We start from the raw sequence: 27242 nt of genomic DNA, 5'->3' as shown, positions 1-27242 counted from the left end.
CTGTTTCGATCGAAAGAAAACGAGCTGAACTTCAAATGCGTGTAACTTATTTTTCAACAGAAAAAGCATATTAAAACGCATTAAAATTATATCGGCATTCAACAAAAATATGAACAAAAAAAATTTGCGGCAAGCTAATACGTTAAACGTGAACTAATGTTTTTCACCTGATTTGATATACATAAGTACTTTTGCATAAACACCTGTATTTGTTTGTGAGCATAGTTGCCAATGTGCCTGATATTTCAGGATTTGCCTGATTTTCTGTGGTTCAGCCTGAAAACCTGATACGCAAATTGTATTTCCCTAAGTTTTGAAAAAAAGCCAAATTTTGCCGAATTTTTATGAACGTGATGAATAATGAATAGTCAGGAACTGCATTAGATAACATTGGTGAAGTGGAATTGTGGAACGACACCCAAAAAAAGGTCATATCTTGAGCCAAATTTCCAAGTTTCTTTAACGTATCCAGATTTTCATTTCGCCAGTCCCTGATTTTGAAAGAAAAACTAACTTCAAATTTTTCGAAGTGTTTTGTTTAAATCTGTAATTTTCTAATTCTTTTTCTCTAGTGTTATTTGCGCTAGCTTTCGTTTTGCAGAAAAAAAAATCAAAATATAGAAAGATTAAATTTAGCTGATGAAATTAAATTTCCCTTCCCATAGAATGTGAAAGTGTTCTTAAAAATGTTAGTTAATTTAAGTGCTATCCGGTTTGAAAAATGTTATCTTTTGTCAGAAGTTTTGAGCAAATTAGGATTACCTATTAAAAGTTTAATTTTGGGTAGATGTCAGAGTAAATTGGCGTGTTACAATAACAAATTATTAGCTTTTTTAAGCAACTACAGTATACTTATATAAAAATATTTTCATTTGGCATCACTGGCCAGAAGGGATAGGACCCATGAAAGGTGTACCGAGTAATTTACGTTGCACGCAATCCTTCGGCCAGCCTCGGCACCTTGGAACTGTGTTGTTATTATCATTATATTGGTCTACGAGCGGAAGAAATCACTTTTTTGGGGGCACTCTATGGAGCCCCAGGTGAAAAGGTGCCGGCCGGGGTTTGGAGCCGATGCGTCTATCACATGGTTTATTTTACGACCTGTAGTATACGGAAATAGTTGGTACCACAAAAGAAGGTGGGAGGGTGGGTACATTACCGGAAACTCACACACAGGCAGCCGCAGGAGCTGTCATTGACAATGTCTCCTTTTTTATTGCTCCTTTTTATTTAGGTGACCATATCATGGTAGCTTATTTGGTGGTTGTTTCTTCATCCATAGTGGGTGTAGATTGGATTTTGAAGGGGATAGCCTTACGTATGTATGTATTTGGGAAACACAAGGGTTGAAAATTCTGTGGTTATTTCATCGCAGTCAAAAACACTATTTAATGTAGTCTTACAACAATTGACTTAATTTTTTTTTTCTTTACAGGTTCAAACAACAATTTGAAAGTTCTGGTAAGTAATTTTTTTTTTAAATCACATTTCATTCAAGGTGTAAAGACACAGCTGACTTAAAACTGTAGAATGATTGGCTATACCATGCAAGTTTAACAATCTGCTCCACGAAGCAACTGTAGCTTCAATTGGGTACCAATAAATCTTCACCGTGTGCACTGCTGCAAGGTGCCATACAACCCCACGGAAGCTACCTCAATCAGCGATTTCGGGTGAATTAAATGATTAATTGATCAGCTCGAACCTCATTTCGAATTCAGCGAACGTTTCTTGGTAGCCAGCTCCTATGAGAGTTCGAGCTGCGGTGGGTTATAAAATTTAAAACAACTCGAATGTAGTACCGCAAATCGACGCGCAAACTTCCGAGCAGCTGGAATACTTCCTGCCTTCCTTAATTGATTGAGGTATTTCCGTCGAAAGACGACGACGGCGGGCGGACATACGATTTCCACAATTTCCACATCGTCATCATCATGCTTCAATTGAGTTTCCGGAAAGCTATGTGATTACACCTTTTGCAAGTTTGTATGAGTATAAATGTTAACGGGAAACGCGTTTCCTTTTCGAAATTCCCTCGTGGGTGCAAAGTTTCCATTGCCTTCTTCAAATCACTGATAATCAAGCATAATTGTGCTTGAGTTTAATAATAAACTCTCGTAGCAATTTTGAATTTCAATTGCAAATTCAATTCCCTAGTTAGTCATAATACCGATTAAAGGTTTTCCTCATTTATCAAAGCAAATGGGGATCGAATTGAACGATTCTACTGAGAGAATTGTCAAACCAATGAAATAAATGGGACTGGAGATACAGCTCAGTTGGCAAGGCAGTTATCTCCTGAGCACATTATTTTAAGTTCAATCCCAAGAGTAAACATCGAACACATTTGTACCGGATAAGTTTTCCAATAATCTGTCCACCAACTGCAACGTTACTATAAAGTCGCGAATGTCATTAAGATGGTAAACCGGCTATAATCGAAACGAAAAAATGAAACTATTTTTACCTTGGAAATAATTTGATTTTAATTTAGCTTATTTGCTAATAAGCTAAAAACAATAGAACATTTTTCAATATAAATTTCAATAGCTTAGCTTAGCTTATTTGACTACTCATATCCACCTTAAATCATTGAACTCGAAATGCTGTGTGAATATTTTTAAACACCAACATTTAAAATAGACTTCTGATAACATATTTGATTAAGCTTTGCACAACTTACGCATTTCCAATTCCATGATCGCTGGCGTGGCTAAGCAGAACAAGTTCTACCTCGCCAATGGTTGCTACTCCGTGATTGATCGAGGCCATCAGTTTTGTGCAAGGGCCAAAAGAATGGTGCTTGGGACTAGCAGTTCATTCACAATGCACAAAACTCATGCTCTCCCTTTGAAAATGATCAATAACGGCGCCGGCCACGTCCTAGTAGTCAATGGGGGAAACAGGAAGGAATGTTAGTGTGATACTTTTTAGGTTCAATCAACAACCTTTCATATCTATATAATCCAAAAACTAGTTTTGAAAAATTCAGACACAAAGGTAAGTCAATATCGCCAGCTATAGAAACCGTCTGTACGTCTGCGAATCTATATTCAAATATCCAAGGAAAGGGTTGTGTTAGTAGAGGAGAGGTTATTGATCAGGATCCATGTTGGTTCATGGTGCGATCGTGTTTTCCTACACCTTCTATGCTATGCTCCTAGGTATTTCCTAAGGAAACTCCTATTTCTATCTATGAGGCAGTGATTAAAATCAATAATTCAATCATCGTTAATAAAGCATTTTTTTTTAAAAAACCGTCTTCAAGCTAACTTATTTTCCTAGCTGTTATTCCTGTTATATTAATGTATTTTCAAAAACGACTTTTCAGAAAGAAGAGAGTATAGTTATGATTAAAAATTCGTTATCTTTAAGTGTTGTTAAATAACTGGAACCACGTTATTTTAATTGATAAAGGTCGCTTTTGGAAATTCATCAATACGAATCTATTCTTTGCCTCATGTTGATTCTGCTATTACAGAGAAGAAAAAATGAACCAACTAGTATAAAACTAAGAAGTCATAAAAATTTAAATTTACTTTCCATATCATTCACTATACTCATAGTTATAAAGCTTCAAAATACATTATAATATGCTGGTTACCATTCAAACCTAAAATCCATGCATATTCAATTCTTCAAATTTTGTTTATTTTTGTTTTTCATATTATGTTCATAAGTCATGCAAACTTATTATCTACCATTCCATAATTTATCGACGCAAAATACTTATTTTCCAGGAATAAGTTTTTAATATTTTTGTCCAAAAAAATTTTCTAAGGTATCCTTTTCTTCTGAGTGTAACAGCTCTAAATTCTCAATTTATGATTACTTAAATATGGAAGCGGATTAAATTTTATTTATCTTCGTCAGGTTTAGTTCAGTTATTTGCTTTGGTTTAATAAAAATACTCAATTTTTGAATTCCCTAATTATTATTTAGAAACGGAAACCAAAGACCGCGTGGGTTGAGACATGCAGATTTGGTGGTATCGACGAAATATCTTAATTTTTAATGCTTCAATCGCTCAATTAGAATTGACGTTAATAGATATACATAAAATAAAATTAAGAAAATATTAAACTGGGAAACAAACAAGTCTAATGAATCAAAACAAATTGTGAATAATTTTTGGTGATGTTTTAACTCCTGCTCATGACTCATTTAAAAAGCAAGCAAATTTTATTTGATTTGGATAACTAGATATCTAAACCTAATAAAACTTTAATTTATTAAGTACCTAGAAGAAATGTCGAATGAAAAACGGGACTGCGAAGAATGTGTGCAAAAAAATACGAAGCAAATGGCAACTCTATCTTATCAACACCTGATTCATCGATAAATTGTTGATCGATTCCAGCTCGAGAGTTTCAGTCAAGATTTTTCTACAATGGGGAATGGGAAAAGCACCGAGACAATGATCTCCTATGTACAGAAGTACAAAAGATTTTACAAAAATAGACCCAAAATATGATGATGAACGATGTACTTATCTTGCTATTCCTTTCACTTTTCGTAATCCGGCAACATGATATCGATGAAAACCCGATTGTAGCGATAGTCGATCGCTAACTAGTGCCATCTGGTTCTCACTCTCAAATGTTTTTCCCGTCATCACAACACTAATTAAGACCCGCCCCTTTCCTGCCCTCTCGCTTCAACCATATCAACCAAAGCTAAATGAGCTAAATTCCATTTTCTCCCTATTACACGTTCCATTTCATAACTTGCAAATCACTTTTCCATATCACAGGTTCCACTTTCAAAACGATGTCGCACGACGATTTGAATGAATCGAAATTTGGATTCTAGTTGGCAACTTCACACATTTTTAGAAAGTGGCGCTAACGGTTATCGATATCAAGGACCACAACCTCATTGAAAGCCCTTTTAGCGCCATCTGACGTTATTTTGAATCTTCGAAGTCTTTCTAGCATTTGATATTAGAACGTCATCCGGAAACCAAATCACACAAAATTGAAACCCGAATAACTATGAAAGCACTAGATATTTCCAATAACTTTGCACTTAAAGCAACCACAGACGTTTCATTTAACGATTGCACTTAACAGATTTAATTAAACTTTACTAAAAAACTGGAAAATTGTCTTTAAAATTTCTTTGAAACGAATCGCGTTGAGCACAAACCAGTGCTGCCAAAACTCCTCATTTTTCAATATAAATTTCAATAGAATAAAAAGTGTCATGTATAGGTTTTAAACGAATAATTGACAAATTTAACTTTGGAATTTACAAAGACACCTTATACGACTCTGCATTAGAGTTGAGAGTTAAAAGTCTTCAAAATATCAAGTTAGCTGATGATTTTGACATGAACTATAAAAGCAATCAATTGTGTTATATAAATTTTGGGTTACAAAGCAACTCCAATTGCCGAGGTTGAAATAATTTCAATCATTGAAAAAAGAATCTATGAAGAGATGTTAGATTTTCAAAGAATATGATGAGTAAAATTTTTTTTGTAAGAAACATTTTAGAAAAATATATCGACTACATGGCTAAGTTTGGTCCAAACATTTTTTCTTTTACATCAGACATCTTTAAATAGTGAAAACATTTGAAAGACTGAAACACTGTATGAGTCTAAATATGTTGTGGAATTTCGCATATTGGGTTTTACTTTAAAGAATTTAAATATTTTCAATCCCTAATTCTTAAAGTAAGCTACTGAATCAAAGTTCAAGTAACACAGCTTAAATCAACTAGATGATTTATTTTAGTCATGAGAAATGCTTTGATTCTTGATTCAACCATTTGTCATTACGTTAATAAAGCTTCTACAAAATACCCAGCAAACATTTTTGGAGGTATATTTCTCAACAACGAACAAACCCGAAAAAACAGCATTTACCTTCCAGAGTGGAGTCAATATACATACTTTTGGCTAAAGCAATAAGATTCAGACGATATTCGCCATTCTATTCGTACATACTGAAAGAATGAAGAATGAGAGAGAGCATACATTTTTGCTCTCAATGCATGCGAACCGTTGCAAATTTGCTGCTTCTCTGATTGGATCATTCTTTAAAAACTCCATATGATTTTTATCAATCTGGTTTTACTGCTAGTCGTGGAGAGTACAACAAGACAGTTCTCTCACTTGAAGCCCACGCGGGAGCCCAATCGTCTTCAAAATCTGCAAACATGGCAGACTTTTTATATTGCCCGGTTTTAACTGACTTCAACTCAACTTGTTACGACCTTTTACTGATTTGGTAGGAGTTGCGATTCACAGAAGCGTTGTTTACGACTTGAGCTATCATTTCTAATGCGATTTTATGTTTGCTGTCTTTGTTGTTTTGAAAGAGTTATGAATGCTCAACTGAAACTCCAATAAAATATTTACTATGAACTCTACTCAAAGCTTTTTTAAAAAAAAAATTATTATAGCACGCACAACCGTAAGAAAATTAAGTGACAGCTCTAGATCAAAATGTCAAAACAGGACACGCTTATTTAAGATGTCACGTATTCGAATTTGAATTCCCATTTTTATGAATTTTTGATAAATTGGATGTGTTGCTTTATATAAATATCTTCGAAATACTTCAAATTACCGGGAATGACATGAAAATCTCTATGATTTGAGCATTGATAGAAAGCGCCAACTTGTAGGAGTAAAAATTTATTGTCTGACGTCATCATAAATCCAAGAGGGTGGTTTCGGCTTTTCTTTACACAGCTGTTAATTTCTAAAGATGTCAGCAAACATCCAAAATGTTCGTGTTAGGAGAAAGGGATAAACAAAAAGAAGTCGAATTTTATGCCGATGCCATCTTGAAATCCGAGATGGCGATTTTCGTTTATCTTGTAATATATCTGTGTGAATGACTAAAACTCACATGAAATCCCCACAATATGAGTATTGGGTAAAAGGTCGAAAAAAAGTCGAATTTCGCTATCTGACGCAATCTTGAAATCTAAGATGGGAGCTTCCGTTTAAATTTAAAATGCTGTTAATGACTGAAAATTGCATGAACCATCCACAATATTGAGTGAAATGGCTCAACGACTCTGAATAGCTGATATAAATAAAACTAAATGCAAAAAGATAAAACAATAAAAAAACAAAAACAATTATAGCTTGATAAAACTAATCAAACTAGACAAAATCAGATACAGCAAGATTAACTAAGTTAAATTAAAATAATCATTGAACTTCAATACAAAACAAACTTAAACAAAATAGAACATTACAAAATGAGATGATTTGAAATAAAACATTAGCATGAACATAGAACATGAGCAAACAAGAAAATTTTTAGACATAATAAGATCAAACCAAATTGATCAAGATGAAACGTTGTTAAAACAGAAAAAAACATGATCAAAAAGACAAAACAAGGAACAAAGGTGAAACCAGGCGAACAAGATGAAACAACACGAAAAAATACAAAATATTTTTTTAGAAAACAAATTAAACAAAAATAAAATTGTTAAAACAAGAGATAACTTGACGCTATACGACATTAAAAAAAACAAATAAGAGATTTGATTGAAAAACATTAGCAGTTCACGGATGCCTTCATTTTGGATTGACCTCAACTTTCATTTTGTTCATTTTTTTTCCTCTATCATTTTTAACTACTCTTATCTAGTTTTTCAAGTTTCCATCTTTTTTTGTTTTGTTTTACCTTTTCTATCATTGATTTTTTGTTTTTCCTAGATCAGTCATGTTAACGCTGATTTAATTTGCTTTTCATTATTTTATCTTTCTGGTTGGTGTTCTTTTTTTAAAATTTAATTTTCTTCTTTATATTTTTTTCTATCAGTCTTGTTACACCTCTTTCACCCTTTTTGCTTTTATTAATATGATTATTTTTTGTTTTGTTTATTTTTTTAATATATGTTTGTTAATATTCTTCCTTTTTTATTCTAAAACGTTGAGTTTTAGCTTTTTTATACTTTTTCCATTTCCATCTTGTATTATTTGCAATTATCATTTTCGATCTTGTTCAATCCAGTATCTTTCATACGCACCTTAATCTTACTAGTTTTGTCCATTCTTGTATTTATTTGTTTGAATTTGTTTTGTTTTGTCTTACCTTGTATTATTTTTTACTTTAGTTGTTCTTCGTTCTTTTTAAATACATTTTTATTTTCTTTTTCTCAATTATTTTCTTTTAGTTTTTCTTCTTCTTATTTTTCTGTTTTTATATTTTTTTGAAAAGTTTTATTAAATTTTCATAACTAATAAGCGCCGATGTGATCGAGCGGATAGACTGGCGCGAGTCTGGTTTTGGTATGCCAGGCGTACTGGATTCGATTCCCGGTATAGGCAAGAAAACTTTTGGGCTTGAATCCCATAACTTAATTTAACACACGCAATACAGTTCATACGAAGCCATGGGGTCCGGGTATGATGGTGTACCTACGCGTTGCTTTGGAAATTTGTCGAACCTAATAGTCTAAGACAGGGCCGTAGGAAGAACCGACTCATGGGGGGGGTTTTGGTGACTAATTTTTACCTATGATTTTTTGTCCAACAACACTCCAAATTGTTACTTAAGAGAAGACACAAATGCCACAAGGATGGTAAAGTGTCATTAATAAAACCTTAAAAATGTAACTTTATAAAAGTGATCCTTAGCCTAAAGGGTGGGCTAAATTATTTTTAATGAAATCTCTAGAAACAAAATTTGAAAATTTCTTTCATCGAAGGTTAAAATTTTTGATTTTGTATAAAATTCTGGTAGATAAAAGTTATTTGATTTGAGCATAAAATAAGATATTTTAGGATAGTCGTCAATTTCTTAAAAAAAATACTTTTTCTATTCTGAAATCAAACAAGCCCAATCTTCTAAACTCTTTTGCAAATTCCAAGATTTTAATCTTTGATGAAAATAAATAATATTATCCTAAAAAAAATTAAGATATAAAAAATTTTCGAATCAAATTTGCTCGATGCAAACTTGAACTAAATTTATGATTTTAGTTTAAAATTTGGCTTTTAAAAAAGCTGCAACATTAATAATGTTACATCGGAAAAATAAAAAAAAATTGTGCAGATTTTTTAGATGAAGATCAGGTACATGTTTCCTAATCAGGAAATATTTTACATAAAGAATCAATTCTATACTAAAAATCCTGTGGATGATTTTTTTTAAAATAAAGTTAAAATAAAGTATTTTGCATGAATCAAAACTTTACTCAAATTATTCTTTATATTTGTGATTTCAGCTGAAATGTGAGTATAAACTTATTCTGATTAAACATTTTTGAAATCTGGAAATTGAATTGACTAGCAAATTTTTAAGTTTATGTTCTTTTGAGTTTCACAACAATTTTATGTTGATTGAAAAACTCATTCACCAGCTAAATCTTCTTCTGAATTTTAAATCTGAATTCAAAATTGAACTTTGAATCTTTTTTCGAAATGTATAAGAAATACGATTCCCGAAACTTAATTCCAGATCAGAATTTCATGAGCCAAATCTTAGAGCCCCCATTCATGAATCCATTATTTAAATTCTGTAGTGCTGGTTTAATCTTAATTCATTATTTCAATTATTTATTTTTAATCTGTTTTGTGAATCAGATTTTAAATTTGAATTCGAATGATGAATCGGAATCTGGTTTTCAATTTTGGATCGCCACTTAGAAGCTTTAAATGTTTATATTTTGTGTTAGAATAATGTTTAAGAACTTCGAATTTGAATATAATATAAATTTCTTCTTTTTCCATATTCGGAAAACTTTTATACAAATATTTAAAATGCATTTGATTTTCGAAAAACATGATTCAAATTTGATATGAAATGCAAAACCGAATTCGAACAAAAATTTCAAAGCAGCTTTTGATTCCCAATTTCTTATGATTATTCGAACTGAAAATCAAGAATCCCAAACTTGATACAAAATCAGAAATACGAAAATATGTAGAAATACAATTTTGGTTATAGGAATATGGAACCAGAACTTCCAAAATGGGTTTCATTTAAAATTTAATAGTCAGACCGGAATTTATATGATAAGGTTGCCAAATTTCCCGGTTTTAATCGGATTGGCCCGGATATTTAATATAAAAATTGGGAAAAGTCCGGATTTTGGCCGGGTTTGTTCTCATTCTCATTCTTAAATCAAACTTTAAAAAAAATGTGCTGTAATTTCTTTTATTTATGAGTTCAAAATTTTTGCAGCAAGTATCAAACAATTTTCATGATAGGTTTTTTAAGTTTTTCTAGATTTTTGATGAGCAATTCCTAGGTTTTGACCGGTTTTGCCTGCATCTGGTCGACAATTTTGAAAGCAAATACCCGGATTTGACCTAGTTTTTATATAAAACACGTGTTGAAAAAAATCTGACACTCTTATTCTATGAACAAGTGAGAAAATTTTGAAAAACTGTAGCAGAATTTTGAACGTGAAATGGGTTTTTGTGGTTTTGTATTAGTTTATAGTTCAGATAGATGAATATCTTTGCTCTTTCATCATAATCTGATAATGAATTTAAAATTTTGAGTATAGAGTAGGATACCTCGCTTGCTTTTTTGGACCCTTATGGGGGGGGTTTAACCCCCAAAACCCCCCCCGTTCCTACGGCCATGGTCTAAGAATGCATGTGAGCACATACTTAGATAGAAACTGCGGTGAATCCGTGCACCTATGGAGGATAAACAACATTCAAAGTTTGATTTAATTTTCATGAGATTTTTGATCATTTACAGCAATTTAAAGATCACCTAATATTGTTGAGGTTTCATGCGAAGGTTTTAAGTCATTTACAGCATTTCAATGTTAAGCGGAAGCTGCCATCTTTGATTTTAAGATGGCGTCAAATAGGAAATTCGAATATTTATTGTCTCACATTTTCGATATATACTCATATTGAAAGGATTTCATCAGATTTTCAGGAGTTTACAGCGTTTCAAGTTCAGTGGAAAGCCACCATCTTGTATTTAAGATGGCGCCAGATAATGAAATTCATTTTTTTCTAGTTTACCATTTTTACTCAATACCTATATTGTGAAGATCTCATGTGATTTTCACTGATTTACAGAATTTTAAAGTAATGTGAAAGCCGTCATCTTAGATTTAAAAATGGCAACAAAAATTAATTTTCTTATCGTTCTGTCCTTTCATATTGTGGAGGTCACATGCGATTTCAGTCATTTACAGCATTTTCAATTTAAAGTAAATGGAACCCGCCATCTCGAATTAAATATGGCGTCAGACATTGAAATTCGACTTCAACTTATGGTTTCATGTCCCCGGTCAGATATGACCATTCCGAGATTGATTTCATTGAAAAATACTGTCCTTATCAACTGTACTTGTGATTAGCAACTCAGAAATGATGAACTCATCCTACGCATGTAGGTTGTTGCTTTGCGAGAGAAACGACAAAGTTATATTGCTCTAATAAGACCGTAAAAAACCATTTTGTTTCAAACACCCATTTTTATGATCCTAATAAAGCTATCCGATGCTTAATTTAAAATTGTTTTTTCGAGATATTTTTTTTTCATTAAAATGAATAATTCATTAAAAACATTTTTTTCTAAAGATACTAAAGGGTGAAACGGTCAAAATTTGGTCAATATCAACTTAACGTATATCTTTCAATTTTGCATTTAAAAAACCTGAACACCCCTCATTTTGAAGGTGTATGTGTGTGTAGAATGTTGCTCCTATTTTGACTTTGGAATTCACTCTTCAGTTGTCAAAATGCCGTCCAAGGAAGAAGAGCAGCGTATCAAAATTTTGCTCGCGCATCGCGAAAATCGAAGCTACTCGCACGCTATGCTGGCAAAATCGCTAAAAGTTTCCAAATCAACCGTAACAAATGTAATTATAGTGTTTGGGGAACGTTTGTCGACAGCCAGGAAGTCTGGATCGGGGGGAAATCGAAAACCGGAAGCCGCTGAAACGACAAAAAGAGTTGCCGGTAGTTTCAAGCGAAACCCCAACCTCTTTCTCCGAGATGCCGCAAATAAGCTGGGTGTATGGTCTACAACCGTGCATCGAGCCAAAAAACGAGCCAGACTATCGACTTACAAGAAGGTAGTGACTCCAAATCGCGATGATAAAAAAAATTCGAAGGCCAAAGCGCGATTCCGGAGGCTGTACACGACGATGCTGACGAAATTTGACTACGTGGTAATGGACGACGAAACCTACGTCAAAGCCGACTACAAGCAGCTTCCGGAACAGGAGTTTTATACGGCAAAAGGAAGGGGAAAGGTAGCAGATATTTTCAAGCACATGAAACTGTCAAAGTTCGCGAAGAAATATCTGGTTTGGCAAGCCACCTGTACCTGTGGCTTGAAAAGCAGCATTTTCATAGCTTCCGGGACTGTCAACCAAGAAATTCACGTGAAAGAGTGTTTGAACAAACGTCTGCTGCCTTTCCTGTTTTGGCCGGATTTGGCATCTTGCTATTACGGTTAAAAGGCCATGGAGTAGTACTCCGCCAACAACGTGCAGGTGGTTCTCAAGGACAAGAACCCTCACAACACGCCAGAGCTCCGCCCAATTGAGAAATACTGGGCTATTTTTAAGCGGAATTTAAAGAAGACTAAAAAAACTGCTAAGGACGAGCTGCAGTTCAAGGCAAACTGACTTTCTGCGGCGAAGAAAGTGGACAAGGTGGCTGTACAAAATCTGATGGCAGGGGTTAAGCGTATGGCCCGGCAATTCGAATTTGGTAAAGCGGAAGCCTAACTGAATGTTTTTTCCTGAATTTTATACTAAATAAACTTGAAAAAGAAATTTAATTTGATTTTTTAAATAAACAATTTCACCGATTTACACGCGTTTTCCCTTGACCAAATTTTGACCGTATCACCCTTTACGAGTCGCATTTATTTTGAGATACTATTTCATACACATTTTACCTTAAATCTTAAAAACCGGCATTAAAAAAGAGGCTACTTTGAAAACAACTGTTTTGTTACCCGATCATTTCTCAATGCAATACAATAATCAACCATCATGATGTCTGCAAAAAAATTTAAAAAAAAACCGGAGAACTGAAGGAGCAAAAGAAATTACAAAAATTGCAAACATTATAAAAACTTTATTTAGCTTTGATGGCCAATATTTTACGAAATATTGATTTTATCAGATTGGCCATGATGATGTTTATAAACTGATTTAAGCTTCATTTGGGTTCTGGTGATATAAAGAATGCGCCTTAGCTTTTTATGAAGATTAATGCCATAGTCCTAACGATGTTGCGCTGGCCGTAATAAAGCTAAAATTGTTACTGATTTTTTAATACTTTGAAATGCTTTGTTTTGAATTAAGAAGATGATACACATAAAGAAGGGTTCATAAAAATATCTATGGAATATATTGGAACCAGGGCTGGATCAAGCCATCAGTTGCCCCCATGAGTCCTTTTTTTTTCATCACACGCCATCCCAGAGAAGAAAATACATAATATTATTCAAATCAACGAATTGAATTTTAAACCTAATGCTGAATATGGAATGAAGATTCACTAGAAAACTTCAGTATTGCCGATTAGTCCAACCTTAGCAATAAGTTATTTTTTTGTTTTTGGTTTTTTTTTAAATTGATTTGAGGAAAAAGGGTTTGGAGTATAGGGGAGATGGGGGTATAATGGCCACCTTAAGGAAAACGCCTATTTAACCATAGAGAAAAGCTGTAATATGTGAATTATATCATTGTTTTGTGTTCAGACACTCAAATAGTCTATTGCATGATTGGATGAAACTTGAAAAAGTAGATAAAAACGTTTAAAAATGCATTTTAAAAATTTGCCGAAAGCTGAAAACTAGTCACTGTAGAGGTATAATGAGAAACCCCCCGAGGCAGTATGAGCTTCATTAATGAAGGCATAATGAGCGTTTTCTGCCAAGGATTCTAGCAGCAAATTCAACTCGATGAAGTCAACTGAGTAATAGAGCTACTACTTGACATGTATCGTCTGACGATTTGGCCTATTGGTAAGATGTCGGAGAGGTAATCAGTAGGCTCGAGTTCGATTCCTGGTCGAGGTGATTTTTTTTTCATTTATCATTTATGATCATGATTGCACTAAACGGTGAGGCGTAGATTTATCAAACGAAGCAATTACAAAATAAAAAATTCAAAGAATGAACACATGCTCATACATTATATTTCTGGTGTTTTGTGTGACGGATGATGCTTTGATGCTATTAGCCATCATTGTTAGTATAACAATAAAAAAAAAAATCAGTCATGAATGGTATGTGCAAAAATGAAATTTTCTCGAACAGGAATCGAACTCGAGTCTACTGATTACCTTTCCGACACCTTACCAATTGGCCAAATCGACAGACGAAACAATTAAAGCTGTAGCTCTATTATTCAGTTGACTTCATCGAGTTGAATTCGCTGCTAGATTCCCCGGCAGAAAATGTTCATTATGCCTTCATTGATAGTGCTCTGTTCGCCTCTAGTGAACAAATAAAAGTAAAAAAGCGTTTTAAAATTGATTAATGTGAAAAATCAATAATTTTATGATGTTGAAAATTGAGAAACAATGTGTAGATCATATTGCAGTGCGTACATTTCAGATCAAGATGATTTAAAGGTCATAAAAGCTTATTTCGTGGTGCTCAAAAATTATAATATTTTCGTCACTTGAGAACCTAGCTGGTTATTATTTAATATTTCTTTTAATATGAAAAGAATATTTCTTTTTTGGTGAAAAATTAATACTACAGGTAGTACGAAACAAGTCCTTATGAAAATTTGTTTAAGAAACTACGTACTTATGTAGATAAAAGGAGTGCTCATTATGCCCTGGGTGCTCGTTATGCCCTTATCTCCCCTACAAGCCAAAAAAAACTAATCGAGAAAACATATTTCTGAAAGAAAAACAAATTGATTCTTTTTTTATAATTTTTTTTAATTTTTGATTGTTTAATCCTGTGTAAACTGGCTTTATTTAGTAAAATTCTGTTTTATTTTGTTGCATGATAATCTGTTAGGCATTTTCATGTTTTCTAATATGATTTTTTTAATATGTTTCTTTTTGTTAAATCTGAAATTAAACAAGGTGGGTTCCAGCTACAGGTTAGCTGAGAGTGTCTAGAGGTAAGACAGGTAAAAAGGTAAGATTATTTTACCATACAAATATTTCATTGATTGAGTATATTATATAAGAACGTACAAAAAGTTGCCAGCTGGGCAGGTATCTACACGGATGCGGAATACCTGTCGTAGATTCTTAACTCTAAATATGTTATGAATTTTATACGGCTGCAAAACAGTTTGCTCGTTCTACAAGTAAGACATACACCTACACGAAACATTTTCATTTCATGTCAGTTCACACGAAGCCATGGTGTCGGGTATGTGGTGATTTGCATTGAAGATTGGCCGAACTAAAAATCAAAAGGATGCAAATTAACGCATACGTTGGCGAAACTGCGGTGAATCCTTGCACCCATGGTGGATTATCTACATACATACATACATGTTTCTTTTTGTTAAATCTGGTTTTGTTTTAGTTTACCATGACTCAGTATAATATATCATATCTTGTTTTGTCTTTAAACATTAAATTTTAGTTACTTTATTCTTGTTGAACCTCTTTCACTTTTTTGTCTTAATTAATCTGTTTTTTTTTATTTCGTTTTTTTATACATTTGATAGTATTTTACCTGATTTGATTTTAGTACGCCTAATTTTGTTGTTTTTAAAAATATTTTTATATTGCCTTATCTTGTATTATTCGGAATCATCATTATCGATCTTGTTAAATCCAGTTCCATTAAATTTTAAATTCAAATGGGAATGGAGTATTGCCGATAAGTCTAATTGAGGCAATCAGTTGTTTTTTTTTGGTTTACTAAAATTTATTTTCGGAGTGTAGAGCATGGGTGGCCAAACCATTGCCCGCGGGCCACATCTGGCCCGCGACTGTCTTTTTGTGGCCCGCTAAGCTCTTTTTGAAATTATCATGTTCTCAGTATTGAATGTTATCTTTGGTTCATATCATTTGAAAAAAAAAAAAACATAAATCTTCATAAACTTCATTCGAAATGAAAGTCGGTGGAATCACTTTGATTTGAAATGATGAAATTTTACAAAAAGGTTACCGTCACTGAATTCCATTAGAAGTCCAATCAAAAAATTTAAATTTTCAAAATTGTACAAATTTTGACACATTCACAGGGGAACAGCATTTTTGCTGCCTATCATTTAAAAACTGATTCTAGAATATGGTGGTGTCTTAAATTAAAATCATTTGTCAGATTTTATCTATCACTTCTAAATTAAGTGATATAACGTGTGAAAAATTTCTAATTTATTTGTTTTAAGTACAAAAATTTAAATCTTACAATTTTTAGAACTTAGAATAGATAAGATCACAACTATTTCTAACTTCATTCAAGAAGTCTTTAAGTATTTTATATTGAAGATTTTAACTCATTTAATAACTTTGTTGCAGACTGTGACACGATTCAACTAATGCTTAAAAAATATAAAACCCACAATTGATGCGTAAATAATAATCTTAATAAATCTAATGTAATCTAATCTTTTAAAAATTAGAAAGATTCAAATTGGCTTACAACTTTTTTCTAAAATTCCGTTAAATTTAGCATATTTTTGCAGGATTGGAAAAAACTGACGAAAACTAAATACTGTTGCAATTTTCTCAGAAAACAAAATTTTACGCGCTCTTTTGAAAAGCTGTTCATTGAACTAAAAGTTTGTTTTCAAAATCCTTGAAATGTTCAATAGTTTACCAAAAAAGTACACATTTTTTAAATGAATTTTTACCTATTTTTAGGAGTTAACTCGAAAACAAGATGATAATAGAAAAAATAATAATTGCATTCGAATCCAATCGGTAAAAAATAGCTCTTAAAGTTTTGCACCTCGGATAAATGTAAAGTTTGGTACTCTTTGTTATCTGTATTTTCCATCACATTATCGGCTATTTTTCCAATTGTTTTTGGTAATTTAATACCATTGATTTTTAAACTGATCTCCACAGTTGCTTGAGCGTTGTGAGCTTTCGAACGGACTCTATCTTCAGTTTAGGAAAGTTTCGAAGGTCTCAACAAAGCAGATCATAACTAACTTTAAAAGTTTTCCGAACCACATTCATATCATTATCATTATTAAATTTTAAAATTTTGAAAGCTTAGTATTGGTAACGTGTTCTTAAAAATTTAAATATTATGAAAAATTCTACTGAATTTTTTTTCCGTGAGCGAAAAAAGAGTAAATTTTGAGATTCAATTTGCTTATGAGTACCGTAAACTGGGGGAACTTTGATCAACATGAAATTTTTGCAGATAATCATCATTAACTAAGTATAAAGTTAATATATCTGAAAACTGTTGACTACGTTTGAAAGCCTGTAAATTGAGTTACACATAAGCTAAATTTGGTTTGTATTTGGAGATTTTTTAAATTTCTTAAAATATAATTTTGAAATCTTAAAATATCTGGTTTTTTGAGGGCTCACAAACAAACATCTCTCCTGATCAAATTTTAGCATTTAGGAGCAAATGGGTTGTTTAATGTGAAAGTTCAACTTTTTTCTTGGCTTAGGTTAACTTTAAATGTTGTTTTTATGGTCATTTGATGATAATTTTTGGATATTGAAAAAAATGGACATTTTCCATGAAAAAAAAATAAAAATAAAATGGCTAAAAACTCTATTAAATGATTAGGTTTGAAGAAAAAAAGAACATGGGAACAGTACGAGGACTCAGCGAATTGCGTGAAGGTAAAATTTTATTTGTTTTTGAGGCCAAAAAATATAGAGAAATGTTTTTAATTTTTGCCCCTAAATGTATGCAGCAACATTATCCATCTTTCGAGTGTATTTGTTTTTGAAAGAAAACGTTGAAAAATTCAATTGAGTATTAACAAAAAACTACTTTTTGAACCTTCTGTGCTTGATGCCATCAAAATAATAAATTTGAAGATGTTGAGATTCGTAAAAACCGTAGTGATCAAAGTTACCCCGAAACTCGAAATCTGGTTTTGTAACAAACATTTAATTATGACCACCAATGTCGTTTGAATTTCCTGCAATCAATGATCATGTTTAATACTCCTCACCTCAGTAAGGGTTTTAAAGTTTTTAGGTATTACGAAAAAGCAACCCCTTCCAAAATATTGAAAAAAGAATGAAAAAAGTGATCAAAGTTCCCCCAGTTTACGGTACTTTAGGTAAATAATCTTTAAAAAGCCAAAAGCTTACGAAAAGTACTATTTTTTCAACAGAATATTTCATACTCTTTTCTTTATTTTCTTCATATTTTCTTTCAAAATTGCCCGGCATTTTACCGGATATTGCCTGGAAAAAATTTGGGAGCTCTATTACAAAGTTTTTTAGCTAATGTGAGGTAACATGAATCGAAATACGAGTTGTTTGTTTATTAAATTCCATACAAATAATTGAAAGATTGGAAGTTATGCAATAGCCCTTGTTATTGTGTCAGGCGGTTGAATTTTATGACAATGAGAGATGGGTTTCTTTATTCTATTTTCCATGTGCGTGCTCGGCTAAAAATCCGAGTCGATGGGAGGTGATCAGAGTTGCCAATTGTTTTTTTTTTTTTCAAAACGCCTGGAAGATTTGAAAAAAAAAAACGTCTGGAAAGTCTGTATATCTGTTGAAAAATTCATGCCCAAACTCAATAGTCTGGAATTATCTGGAAAAAAATCTCCAAATTTTAGAAGTCTGGACACATGAAAAAAAGTCTTTATGTTCGTCGGAAGGTCGGAAAGTCTGGAAGATCTGGACAGACAAAATCTGGAAGGTTGAATTAACTGGTGGTGATAGAGATACAACAGAGAGAGATCAATAGTGGGCAAAAAACACATGCGAGGTATACATGAAGTTCATCGATGGAAGATCCAGAAGTCGACCGATGGAGCTCAACTAGTTCGTGTACTGGAGCATGTTTTGCGACGTTCACCATGGTGTTGTTAGCTAACGCGCCGTTGTACTCAAGCGGAAATTGCGGGTTCAAGCCCTGCCGTGTTATTTTTTTGAGAAATTTATGATATTTACGGCTTATTTTCTTTCTTTCTTTGATATCTCATTTTTCTTCAAAATTTTATTTTCAGGTACGAAGATGTATCTAGTCAAACTTGGAACATTAGATTTGATGTCAACATGGTACGCTAAAGTGAAGTTGACATGATCGATAGCAAATTTATTCATTATGCAATCATATATGTAAAAGAAATAATAAATTTAGGTTAACACATTGAAAGCCACGGATAAATTAATAAATGAGTTTCCCAAAATTCGACATGCTATACCTTGGCAATACTTGGCAATCTTCTTTTGAGAAGGTTTCACAAATTTGGTTTATGTTGCTCAATTTCCTAAATTTGATTTTGGTGAACAGAGTCACTTTTTGAAATTTTGTTGAAATGCTTTGGATGAAATATGAAACATTACAGTTTGTACGAAAAAAAAATTCCAAAAAGTTGATCTTTCAACGAAAAAAATAGAACTTAAAAATTAATTTTACTCCACATCGCGCCTCTGTTCGACCATGCAAATTGATGCAATTTACGGGTTTCGCGAGAATCACGAACTAGCACATTTTCTTTTATGGCCGATCTCATGCTGACCTGCCCCAATCCATCACACAAACCGAGAATCGATTTAGCTACGGGAGCAGTTCAGATGGCTACCTATACAATTTTTGCACGCTTCCATCATCCCTAGACAGGTTCCGATGCCAACCATGGTAGGATTGCAGCAGAAAAAGAATGGAACACAACCGAGAGAAAAACATTCGCAAGGGAGGCACGAAACCAATTTCCAAAAGCACTTTCTACTCACAACAAATCAACCTGGGAATGGAATTGTGGGCTTCCACATTCCCTGACAAAGTGTCATTTGGCCCTTCTGTGGGCTCTCTGGGCTGGGACTGGAAGCCTTCTGTGGACCCGCCGAAATTAATTTTTACGACATATTGAAATATTGATTCTCGAGTCCATGGATCGTGAGCCACACTTTTGGTGTGTTTGCAACTTTTGACATTGAACTGCGGTTTTCCTCTGGGCTATATAAATTTAAGCATTTAAAAAAAACTAAGTTATTGAAAATTGCGATTTTAAGAATTTTTTTCAATCGTTTGAAACAAATAATTTAGAAAAAAAATTTTGGGTTTTCGTTTTACCCAAAAATTATTCCATTAACAAAAACTTTTATTTTATTTGATAAATTGAAATCCCATTAAGCATTAAGGTTTCTCTATTATTAAAAAGCATTTTATTCCCATGGAAGTTTTTGATTTTTTTTTACCAGAAGGTCGCACTCTGTGTTTGTTTGATTGCTGTGACTAAGCCATTGGCTAAACACAGTTTGCGAAAATCCTGTTTCAGCCGGAAAACCTAATCAAACTCTCTCAGGGTTTAGCTATACTTTTCGGCATCAGAAGGAGGAGTGCTCTTAAAGAGCCTTGTCCCTCGTCTGACCTCGTCAAATCCATCAGCATGGCGTCACGCCATTTTTTTCTTCTATGACACGACGATGGGATTTAGAAGGACCAAAGACCACAAATACAAAGCAGTAGGAGTAGTTCCCTTCATGGGGAGCACCGAAAATTCCGAGGAAAATGACCAATTCTAGTTATGGGGCTCTCGCTGCTGCTGCGAATCAACGAGGCCATTTTGGTGCTTCCCTGAAAACGGAACCGATAAAGTTTTGTGGGTAGCAGGAAAAAAAGCAGTAGGAATCCTTAACTTTGTGCTCCCGTGCTTTTTCGGGGCCAAGCCAGGAGACGATTTTGAACCGTGGAAGCAATGAAAGTAGGCAGGACTTGTGGGTTGTTTCCTATCCATGGCTATAGAAATGCGACTAGGCGTGATGAAAGTATGTGTTTTTTCTGTGTGGCAATGTTTTCAGAATTTTGACAGCCCACCCGCCTGGTGGAATTCAACTTCTTTTGGGTCCAGTGAGCTTAGAATGAACCAACGGGGACCAAAATATTTAGGAGAAAGAAAAAAAGGTCACAAAGTATGTTCTAGAAGCACTGAACCATCATACTTTCAACATCTTGGGTAAGTTTGATTTACGTTCGGCTGTGAAGGAGCGGAAATACTCGGCATTGTAATTTATAATCAAAGCTGGGGAGTTTTCAACTGGCTATCAAGTTTCGTATAAAAATTAGCACCAATGCTGAATTTTTTTTTTTTAGTTATTCTTATGCTGAATTAAAAAGCTTGAAAATATATTTGGATGTACCTTTGTACAAAATGAAACGTGTACGGAAGAAAAATTTCGAAACTTTTGGATAATGCTTCTTATTGCATATTCATTGTTGAATTTAAGGATAAGCTAAAACATTTTGTAGAATTATTTTACATTATAAAAAACTTAACTTTTCATCAAACAAAAAGACCTACTAATCTTATTTACTTTTGCTCTCTTTTCCTTTGGAAATTAGGCCCTTTGTAAATAAAACACCAGAGAAAAAATTAAGTGTGACAGTGTGATCAACAATATGGTTAATGAACCTGATCTTGGCTCCTAAGGGATGGTTCGACAAATATGATTGTTTACTAGACCGGAGTCCTGTAAAAATATGTCCTGGCTTTAAAACTTCAATTTATAAGAGACTAGCTGATCCTGTACGAGCCTCGTTTCGCTTTCAAATATAAATACGTGAAGACAGGGCCGTTAGAAGAACTGTCTCATGGAGGTTGGGTTTTGGCAAAGTAGATATTTTTAGCGCATTTTTTGGACTCGTATTGGCTTATACAAAAAGCATTATTCTTGAAAACATCGCATATTGCTTGTTTTATTTTTCATTCCAATAAATCGAAAGGATTGCATTCGATATTTTTGAAAATTATATGTTGAATAATGTAATACATATACGCTTAAAGATTTGTAAATTTTACATAACAAAATCTTAAATGATCGAAAACAGGTTGAAAAACTATGAATTTTTTATGACATTATCAAACCAATAATGCTTTCATCGAATTTCGATGACAATCTGTGAAAGCTTTCCCTGAATATTTTCTTATAACTTTCAATGGTGGGAGTGTAAGTAAAGTTTGAATGTTGAATTTGTTTTGCTTCCTACTATATAAGTCTTATATTCAACTAGCTGATCCCATACGAACTCCGTTTCGCTTTCAACTTGGAATATGTCATGAACAGTTTGCATGAAAGTCAATTGCTAAGCATTTTACTGATGCACTTTTGAATTCATTGTTAAGTAATAATTGAAAAAATATTGGACGATCATTTTGTCTGTCGTCTGCTACTAAATTTGAAATCAGGAATCAATTGACCGTGCCAAAAAAACCCGTGTATAATTTCGACTCAATCGTTGCATAACAACGCAATTATTGCCAAAAAGTTAAACCCCTTTCGGTGGCTTCTTATACAATATTTGATATCTGAAATCGATTGCCCTTCCCTCAAAACTCCCGTGTGCCAATTTTCAAAGCAATCCGTTGCATAATAATGTCAATATTGCCAAAAACAGTGAACAATTAATCTATATGGACGACCCCGTTCGTCGACCCCTGGCAAAATATTTGATATCTGAAATCGATTGCCTGTCCTTGAAAACTACCGTTTGCAAATTTTCATCCCAATCCGATGTATAATATCAACGATATAGCAAAAATATTGAAAGGTTAATATGGACGACCCCCTTTGCCGGCCCCGTACACTGAATTTAATTCCTGAAATCCATTGCTTGTACCTCAAAACTCTCGTGTACCAATTTTCATCTGAATCCGACGTATAATAACGACAATATGGCATTAACAGTGAATAGTTAATATGGACGACCCTTTTGGCCGACCCTTGATTTTAGTTTGGATAAGTGAAATCAGTTGTTTGTCCCTAATAACTCCTACGTGCAAATTTTCATCCCAATCCGATGTATAAAAACGTCAATATCACTAAGATACCGGAAATTTAATATGGACGACCCCTTTCGCCGGCCCCTTACACTGAATTTGATACCTCAAATCGATTGCACGTCACTCAAAACTATCGTGTACCAATTTTCATCTGAATACGATGTATAATAACGTCAATATCGCAAAAACAGCGAACAGTTAATATGGACGACCCCTTTGGACGATCCCTTACATATAATTTGACATATAAAATCGATTTCTCGTCTTTCAAAACACTCATGTGCAAATTTTCAACATGATCCGACAAAAAATAACGTCAATATCGCGAAAACAATATTTGTCTTCTATGGACGACCCCCTTCAGAAGGGGTCATCCGAAAATCTAAAAACATTTTTCATCCTTCCTGGTCCAATTTTAAAAACTGACCGACATCACCATCCTTCTGTTTTACTTCTCGAATATACTTGTGACGAGCGTATGGACACCAGCAGCGCCCTCGGACATAATCTGAACTTTGGGAATTGTGACATCGAGCGTGTTGAAGAAGCAATAGGAGAGATTGACTGGCAATCAGCTTTTATAAACTTAACTGTAGATGCAGCAGTATCGGCATTCTACGAACGACTCTGGGATACATTACGCCAACACACGCCACCTAGAAGATTCAACCGTCATCAGCCTTACAAGCTCCCTTGGTGGAACTCCGAGCTAAGAAGAAGCCGTAATTTAGTTCGTAAAGCGCGAAAACGCTACTTCCAAGATAAGACGGATCAAACCAAAGGCTACTTATCGAGACTAGAAGCCGACTATGAAGCTCTTCGTAATACCGCCTTTGAACTATACATCTTAAAAATTGAACGCAACGTAAAACAAGATCCTTCTACATTCTGGAGATATGTTAAAAGTCGCCGTCTTACCAACACCGTACCGTCGTCTGTATCGTTTCGTGACCGCACGTCGGAAACCGTTAAAGAGTCCGCTGATTTGTATGCCGAGTTCTTTAGCAGCGTGTATAGTTTTCAATCTCCGAACTGTTCTGATATCTACTTTGATGCTCTACCAAACTATGACATTAGACTGCCACAGCCTCATTTAACTGCCCAGGAGATTTTCAATGTTTTAAGTAACTTAGACCCGTCGAAAGGGCCTGGTCCGGATGGAATTCCATCGTCGTTGGCATCAAAACTCGCTGCTTCTCTTGCCACACCGCTCAGTATGATATTTAACCGATCGATTTCTGAATGTGTTTTTCCAAGCTTTTGGAAAATGGCTGCAATATCTCCAATCCATAAGTCTGGAAACGCTCACCGTGTTGAGAACTACCGACCAATATCAATTCTTTGCTGTTTTTCCAAAGTTCTTGAAGTTTTTATATATGAAAGGTTTTATTCTGCAGCTACTCCGATAATTACCGAATTCCAGCACGGTTTCGTTAAGAAAAGATCGACTGTGACAAACCTGATGTGTTATGTTAATGAATTACACACCGCAACCGATAAAAAACTTCAAGTGGATTCAGTATATATCGACTTCGCCAAGGCCTTCGACACAGTACCCCACAGCATTGCAGTGATGAAACTAGAGCGCTATGGTTTTCCTACATGGGCAACCAGGTGGCTGCACTCGTACCTGATAAATCGCCAAGGATTCATAAACATCCGTGGAACACATTCCTCGGTGTTCGATATGCCGTCTGGAGTCCCACAAGGCAGTCATTTAGGCCCGCTTATCTTTGTGCTTTTTGTAAATGACTTGGCAACCTGTCTTAAGTCATCAAAGCTTCTGTATGCTGATGACCTGAAATTCTACAGAGTAATCGATTCAATTGTGGATTGCGCAGCGCTTCAAGAGGATATAGAAAGGTTATTGCTCTGGTGTGAAACAAATGGAATGAAAGTGAATGCTGAAAAGTGTAAATGCATAAGCTTTTTCAGAACCAGAGCTTCAGTTACCTTCGACTACTCGTTCCGCGACGCTACACTAGAAAGAACAACCGTGATAAAAGATCTTGGAGTAACATTCGATCAAAAGCTCTCTTTCGTTCAGCATATGGCAACAACTACAGCAAAGGCTTTCGCTTTGTTCGGATTCCTTCGCAGAAATACTTCGAGTTTCAAAGACCCTTATGCTCTAAAGACTGTGTTCTGCTCGCTCGTACGCAGTGTCTTGGAATACGCCGCACCAGTTTGGACACCTTATCATTCCGTTCACATAGACAGAATTGAGAGGGTCCAGAAAAGATTTCTTCGTTTCGCATTGCGTCATCTGCCTTGGCGAGATCCCGTTCGATTGCCACCGTACTCCGATAGATGTGGTCTATTATCATTGACGTCGCTGAGCCAAAGGAGAATTTATCTACAACGAATGTTCGTCTATGATATTATTACGAATGCTATCGATTGTCCGCAACTGCTTTGCTCTTTGAACCTACACGCTCCAGCTCGACAGCTTCGTAACCAGACTCTTTTCTGGCTACCAAGAAGCAGGACAGTATTCGGCCAAAATCATCCACTACAACGATGCTGCCAAGTGTTTAATGATGTTTCTTATTTGTTCGACTTCAATGTATCCAAAGCAAAATTTAAATGTTTGATTCGTGATGTAACCTAATTTTAAGCCAACTATATAACCTAATTTAAGATCGATACTCATGGTCTGTATGACAACATAGTCAAAGACATCAAATAAATAAATAATGAGCATCCATGCCAAATTTCAGACCTCTAGCTCTTAAGACGGCTGAGTCTATAGAGGACAAACAAACAAACAAACAAACAAACAGAAATTGCTTTTTATATATATAGATATATTGCGGATCAAAGAGTTGTCACACACAGCATAACTCAAATGTCAAAAATTGTATTATCAAACTTTCTGTAAAGTTTAAACACAACATTTTTGGTAATTAAAAAAAAACAAATTTTGAAAACTTTATTCTGGTAATTTCTGATGAGATATACAATACCGAAATATTGTGTTTCACGTCTTAGATCCTTAATGTGTAAAACGCAAATTGAAACTTGCAGTTTAATATAGAGTTACTCAAAAAACACATTTAAAAAAAAAATCGCAAGAGCCACCCACAACCCTGATAAAAATAATTAATATTCAATAAGATACAGAGTTTCACGTTATAATTTACTAGCTGTTTCGTTTCGCCTGCAACTATAAAAATGTGATAACATGTGATGATGTTTTCCAAACAAATTACATCACGATATTCCTTAAACTGAAATAAATTTCTTAGCTGTAAGATTATCCTTATTAAAAAAAATAAAAAGCCACCACCATAAATGACGTAACTGTTTGTTTCCCGAACCCGTTCTTCAATTTGCACGCATTTCATTTCCATTCATTCAAATTGACAACCCCTCAAATGAAATTTTATACCTTAAATCGATTGCCCGTCCCTCAAAACTCCAGTGTGAAAATTTTCATTTCAATTCAAATTCAATTCAATTCAATTCAAAATCGATGGCGCGTTCTTGAAAACCCCTGTTTGCTGATTTTCATCCCCATTCAATTAAAAATAAAGGAAATATCACTAAAACAGTATTTGTGTTTTTTGGGCGAACCCTTTTTCCGGTAGCTTACAAAAAATTTGATACCTGAAATCGATAGTACGTCTCTCAAAACGCATTTGTGCAAATTTTCATTTCAATCTAATGTACAATGTTGTCAATATCATAATGGATGGATACATGGATCATGTATGGACGACCCCTTTTATCGGTCCCTTACACACAATTTTATACCTGAAATCGATTGCTCGTTCCTTAAAACTCCTGTGTACAAACTTTCATCTCAATCCAACAGTGTCCGGCACAAAAACGCTAATCTGATAATTGCTAATTAGTCCGCTAACTTTCGGTTAGCGAATTTATTTTCTCGCTAAATTTTTCTCCAGCTAGCGGATAAGAATGTTTCGCTAATTTTCAGTTCCGCTTACTGAAGAACGCTAACTCTTTGAAGTGTTGATTTGACCGTAGACTTCTAGATCATAAATTCAGCATCATTCAGATTTAAAATTTTGAATCTGATCAGGTATTTAAATTTTCGTCAAAAACTGATTTCAGGAGCTATTCGATCTCTATTTTGACTGGAATCATAAGAATAAGCGTCTTTTTGAATTGTTTTCACTTGAATTTATGTCTGAAGCATAAGCCTTCTTTGAATATAAAAGACTTTTTCGGACAAAACTAAATATCTACCTGAAGAGAATCTTTGCATTAACTTATGTAAAAAAATGATAAACGAGTGAATATTTTAAAAATTTTATTCAAAAGTTTTTCCTTTTACTTTTCACCAAATACGCTTACAAAAACTGACGCATCTGATGTGGACGGAAATATTACAAAACCAGTTCAAAAACTGCCCCTATTGATATCCTTTTACAACTTTTCTA

The 27242-nt window shown here is 34.0% G+C and overlaps 1 protein-coding gene across 25 annotated transcripts in view; it reads left to right on the top strand.

Annotated features, from left to right (window-relative positions):
* The window catches only part of LOC129755407 (gamma-aminobutyric acid receptor subunit alpha-4), a 706839-nt gene that overhangs the window by 215093 nt on the left and 464504 nt on the right, over positions 1–27242 (top strand). For all 25 annotated transcript variants that reach the window (XM_055751878.1, XM_055751872.1, XM_055751879.1 and 22 more), the window contains exon 2: positions 1439–1464. The gene's annotated coding sequence lies outside the window, so the exon portion shown is untranslated. The remainder of the gene's footprint in view (positions 1–1438; positions 1465–27242) is intronic.

Source organism: Uranotaenia lowii, chromosome 3 (assembly GCF_029784155.1).
Source record: "Uranotaenia lowii strain MFRU-FL chromosome 3, ASM2978415v1, whole genome shotgun sequence".
In the NCBI taxonomy this organism is placed as follows: Eukaryota; Metazoa; Arthropoda; class Insecta; order Diptera; family Culicidae; genus Uranotaenia; species Uranotaenia lowii.
The sequence above is the reverse complement of the archived record's forward strand: the minus strand, read 5'-3'. Positions and strand labels throughout refer to the sequence as shown.